The 6,000-nt window shown below is 43.0% G+C and overlaps 1 protein-coding gene across 1 annotated transcript in view; it reads right to left on the reverse strand.

Annotated features, from left to right (window-relative positions):
• Nucleotides 1-4,018: 4,018 nt before the first annotated feature.
• The window catches only part of LOC308382679 (histone-arginine methyltransferase CARM1-like), a gene marked incomplete at its 5' end in the record, with an annotated part of 15,178 nt that continues 13,196 nt past the window's right edge, over nt 4,019-6,000 (reverse strand). The window contains one exon of the mRNA XM_080860229.1: nt 4,019-6,000. This exon is cut by the window's right edge and continues 286 nt beyond it.

The raw sequence follows: 6,000 nt of genomic DNA on the forward strand, positions 1-6,000 counted from the left end.
AATGTGGCAGTTCATGACACTAAAGGCTGCAGGTTACTCACTCGTCTCTAGATATTAACAGCTTTCAGTTTGTTAGCTTAGCACACTCTGACACACACACACACACACAAACACATTTCACCTGAAGCATCCTGCGGCGCTCTGCGTGTCATAGGCAGCCTGCGCACCAGTCTGTGAGCCATCTGCACCAATCAGAATACAGCATCTTTGTGAGGTCATCATTAAAGGACTATATTTCCTTCATTATTTTGCCCTCTAGCAAAGAATCAAATCCAAATCTGGGGCAACTTTTAGATCAGTGGGCTGTAAATTATTCATTTTTTTTAAGGCCTCACACTAGCCATTTCTGCCCCCAAGAAAACACATTCTGAGGGGCAAAAAAATAAACAAGTGTCGACCAAATCTCTCTCACACATAAGGACTTCACAGGGAATCAACCCATTAATGAAAACCTGCCTTTTCACCAAAGGTATTCTTTCTGTCTTTTCAGCACACGTGACTTTCATGTGAACTGTGCAAACCTTAAGAAACTGGACGGTCAAGTCACCTCCTTACCTGTGATATCAGGATCAGAGCAGATTCCTTGTCTTCAGAACTGAGGGCGAAGTTCTCTGGCTAGAAGCGAAGTGTTAGAAGCGATACCTCAGTGTCTGTGTGTGCAAGTGCTGTGCTGTTGGTTTCTCTCAGTGCATTATCTTTGCCCAGGTGTCAATCATGAGAGTAATCAATAAATCAATAATTCAATCAATCAATCAGTAAATGAATCATTAAATTAATTAACTGACTAACCAATCCAACTGCCTATAGTGTCATTCTCTGTGTTGTCATGATGTTTCTCCTGAAGTGAAGCTATCCTGCTCAGAAGCAGGTGTCAGCCATGTTGATTACCCCACCCATGATCACCTCTGCCACTAGCTTAACACTTCAATGGGAAGCTGGCTAAAACCAGTGCATTGAATCACCAAAAGATGTAGTGTGTGTGTGTGTGTGTGTGTGTGTAGCTGGCTAAAACCAGTGCATTGAATCACCAAAATATGTAGTGGGTGTGTGTGTGTGTAGCTGGCTAAAACCAGTGCATTGAATCACCAAAAGATGTAGTGTGTGTGTAGCTGCCTAAAACCAGTGCATTGAATCACCAATAGATGTAGTGTGTGTGTGGCTGGCTGAAACCAGTGCATTGAATCACTGAAAGATGTAGTGTGTGTGTAAAGGTGGTTAAAAACAGCGTGTTGAATCACTGACAAGATGTAGTGTGTAAGGTTTGTCTATGTGTGTTTGTGAATGACTTCCATCAAAGCATATTCAAATGCTTCAAGCCAGGCTCATTGCACACTCTGAGAAGTGTTACAAAGGCCTCATGAAGGCTCACCAGCATATTCACGCTCATTACTACATATGAACATAAACTGAGGGATTTATTTATTTTTGATATAATGAAGGCAGTGACACAACCTAGGAAAACTACATGTTCCCTCTTTGATGTCCCTTTGAGCACAAGTTTAATATAAAAGACAGAAATAGGTTGAGTAGGGTCCCACGTCAATCCCAAATACACCTCATCAAGAGGCTGTCCAAAGGCAAGACCCGGCAGGAGAGTGTTACTTCAGTCTGACTACTTGGTTCTGGATTCTAACTGTGAAAGGGAAAGGTTCCGGATTCTTACTGCAGAGGGGACAGTCAACAGCCCAGCAAACAGAACATTATTGTATGCAGAGCAGGATTCTCAGATTAGAATAAAGACTGAGCGTTCTCTTCGGCATGACATGATTTGTGTGTTCCTGTGACTTTCCTAGTGTTAGTAACACTAAGGCCATGGGTTTTACACCCGGGAGTGTAAACGTGAGAAATCGTCTGTTTCTTTGGATAAAAAAGTATGGATGAACACATGTAAACGCCATATAAACTAGACTTCAAAACATAAAAAGAAAGACACCAGGAACTGGCTAAAGTCTTAAACTCTCAAATACACAAATATATTACATATGTATTTGGACTTTGTATAGTAAAGTAATTTTTGATTATGATTTTCCATTTGTGGAGTAAATTAAATACCTCCCGCATATGCCATCTAAGACTCATGCATCCTAAACTAAACCTGAGACTCAGACATCTTAAACTCAACCCTAAATATAGGTGTAATGGTCTTGGCTGACATTTTAGGCCACAGATTTCAGGTGGTCCTACCTGGCTATCTAGGCCAGCTACACATTTTTCAGGTGGTCTTAGCTGCTATCTATAGCCACAGAGCTTTCAGGGGGTATTGGCTGACTATCTAGGCTACATTAATTAAGTGCTGACCTCTGTGGTGTTTACTTGGTAGCTACACTGAGGTGTGCATCCTGACCAATCAGAGTGAGGATTGCAGCCAGTTTCATATTTGGTTTGTTTTGCTGGTCTAAACTCAAGCTCGATTATTTATTATTCTTACCTCCATGGACCCAGATGACCTCCTCTCTTTTAATTTAATTTCTCAGTCGCAAAACGCGGTCCGTTTATGTCATCAACATTAACAATCAAGCTCTCTTGCTAGTTTACTGATGTGTGCATCCTGACCAACCTGATCATTTAGAGTGAGGATGAGTGAGGACTCCCTTCCTGTGATTCGGCTCGGAGAGATCCTACCGACCATACTGGACCGCGTTTCCCAGAATCCACTCTGGTGACCAAGTGCGTTCAGCATGAGTCTACCAAAAATTGAATGGTGTGAGCTGTTGAGCAATACATTTGGGAGTTCGCAGTCTAAGTTGAGTGTGTTCTAGTCTCAGCGACCAACTAAAGCACAGCCCAGGGAGATCTTCGCACTGGAGTTCCAAGTTCTAGTTCTTAATCCTACCCATTCCAAAGAGAGATCTTAAGCAGTGGAGTTCCAAGTTCTAGTTCTTAATCTTACCCATCCCAAAGAGAGATCTTAAGCAGTGGAGTTCCAAGCTCTAGTTCTAAATCCTACCCATTCCAAAGAGAGATCTTAAGCAGTGGAGTTCCAAGTTCTAGTTCTTAATCCTACCCATCCCAAAGAGAGATCTTCGCAGTGGAGTTCCAAGTTCTAGTTCTTAATCCTACCCATTCCAAAGAGAGATCTTCGCAGTGGAGTTCCAAATTCTAGTTCTTAATCCTACCCATCCCAAAGAGAGATCTTCGCAGTGGAGTTCCAAGTTCTAGTTCTTAATCCTACCCATTCCAAAGAGAGATCTTCGCAGTGGAGTTCCAAATTCTAGTTCTTAATCCTACCCATTCCAAAGAGAGATCTTCACAGTGGAGTTCCAAGTTCTAGTTCTTAACCCTACCCATTCCAAAGAGGGATCTTCGAAGTGGAGTTCCAAGTTCTAGTTCTTAATCCTACCCATTCCAAAGAGAGATCTTCGCAGTGGAGTTCTAAGTTCTAGTTTCTAACCATTCCAGAGAGTTTAGAGTGAGCATTTAGTGTTGGACATGGCCCTAATCTGGCTCTTACTCGATCCAGAGTCAGCCACCAACCAACGCTACCAGATAGAGAACTGTGTAGCTTCAGGCATGTTTGAAACAATGTGAGGTGAGGATGCTTAAAAAAAAAAGTAAGTAAAGTAAGTTTACTAAACAAATTAATTTCACAATTTTCAAAAGGAATGTCTGAAAATGTTAAATACCTGCCTCAAAACACATGCTAAACCTTAGCACGGTACTCTCAGCCATATTACCAGTTTGAGTCATAGCGCAGTACTCTATGTTCCTAAGCCAAATTAGCAGTTGGACTCATTTCAGCCACTGTAACGATTGTCACTTCGACAGCTGTCGAGTTCAAGTCAGTTCGACAGCTGTCGAGTAAAAGTCATTTCGAAAAGCTGTCGAGTTTGAGTTGCCAATTTTGGCATGAAACACTACAGCTGTAAAAGTATACAGTCAAGCTCCCGTAATCATCAATAAAAGCTTCTTGTTATCATCAATAAAAGCTTCTTGTAATCATCAATAAAAGCTTCTTGTTCTCATCAATAAAAGCTTCTTGTAATCATCAATAAAAGACGGACACACAAACGCAGGTCTGTCCTATTTCTCGACTGACATTTAATTTGGTCGTTTGGCTTTTTTTTCCCTTTTTACTTTTCTTATGAAAATAAAGACGAAAAGACAACAAAGATAAAGAAAAAAAAAAAAAAACATAAAATAATTAGTTGCCTAAATGGGGATGCATCAAACAGATAAGATGAGAGGTGTGGGCAGGGGCCATAGTCTCTAAGGGGTAGGGGCCATAGTCTCTAAGGAAGGGGTAGGGTTGGGCAATGGAAGCATAGTTCATCTCAGGGTGTGGGGGTGGAGGGACGATATGTTTTTTAAAAGGTCGACATACGACAACATCATGGAGGGATGAATACATTAAAAACGGCAATTTTTTTTTTTATACAACTAACACCGAATGGGGGTGGGGGGGGATTGGAATGTTTTCAGGAGGGGGGAGGAGGGGTTAAACTGACTACTAGGGGCTTCTTCCTAAAACCCCCCTCCATAGAGAAAAACACCCAGATCTAGGGGAAATGTGAGCAATGTGTCTCCTTGTGTGTGCGTGTGTGTGTGTGTGTGAGTGCATACGTGCGTGTGAGAGTGCGTGCACATGTAATGTACGTTAAACTAAGTCCAAAAAGTCCATGTTCTCCCAAGCTTCTAGCCGTCTCTCCTATTGGACAGCGAACTATCTGGCCCGCCTCACCCCCGTTCTGACTGGCCAGCGAGAGCTTCATGGTGACTGTCCATTGGCTGCATCTCTCTCACCAGCTTCCTCCAATCGGACTGTGTGAGGGAGGGACTAGGAACAGAGGGTGTTTTAAAAAAATAAAGTTTTTTTTTTAAGGTGTAGTGCAAACAAGCTCAGACAGGACCCTCCGACCCTGGAGTCCAGAAGGTTCTGATCTGAGAAGTGGCCGGATGGTTCTTCCTCAGGTCCGATTCAAGTGGGGGAGGGGTTCAGATGGTCCATCTTGTCCGATTCTGTCCAAAAATCAATCAAAACTGATCCACAGAAAGAGGGAAATCCATGTGTGTTTATTAGAATGTGTGTGTGTGTGAATGTCCATTTTGTGTATCTACATCTCTAGCTCTTATTTGTGTGTGTGTGTGTGTGTGTGTGTGTGTGTGTGTGTGTGTGTGTGTGTGTGTGTGTGTGTGTGTGTGTGTGTGTAAACACAAGTCTTTAAAATATGTCAATACCACAGCTCCTAGTCCTCTTTTGTTTCTCAGGGTCAGAGAAAAGAGGGAGAAAAAAAAAAAAGTAATCCACCTCCCAGGTCTTTCAGTCTGACAAAACAAAAAAAAGGTAGGTTGAGAAAAAAGAAAACCTTCTTTATAACCCATTTGGGATGGACACACACACACACACACACGCCTGAGGTCTTTCAGTCTGACAAAACAAAAAAAAGGTAGGTTGAGAAAAAAGAAAAACCCCTTTATAACCCATTGGGGATCCGGACTGGGAGTGGGATATAGTTCCTCCTTTTCTACCCATCTGCTGAGGCTGATGATCAAGGGTGACGGACAGATGGATGTCCGCAAGAAGTCTCAATAATGACAGAGGGCCCAGATCAGCACGTCTGTCGTGTGTGTGTGTGTGTGTGTGTGTGTGTGTGTGTGTGTGTGTGTGTGTGTGTGTGTGTGTGTGTGTGTGCGTATGTGTGTGTATTGGGGGGTTGGGACTTGTACAAGTGTGGCCAGGGGAGTTTTAGACTCATCTAAGCAGCAGTATGGGGCATGGAAATAAACCAACAAACAAAGACCTGATCTCTCGAAGAGGATGAGGAAGAGGAGGAGGAGGAGGAGGAGGATGCGATGGGAGCAGTCATGCCCTTTTAACTGTAGGCAGGTGACACCATAGGAGTGGGGGGGCTGCGATGGACGGAAGAGTATATGAGAGAGAGAGAGAGAGAGAGAGAGAGAGAGAGAGAGAGAGAGAGAGAGAGAGAGAGAGAAAGAAAGAAAGAGAGAGAGAGAGAGGGGGAGGAGGGGAAAGACATGAACAAGTAAAGGGGTTCATGTCAG

This window comes from Sprattus sprattus, assembly GCF_963457725.1.
Source record: "Sprattus sprattus genome assembly, chromosome: 1".
Taxonomy (NCBI): domain Eukaryota; kingdom Metazoa; phylum Chordata; class Actinopteri; order Clupeiformes; family Clupeidae; genus Sprattus; species Sprattus sprattus.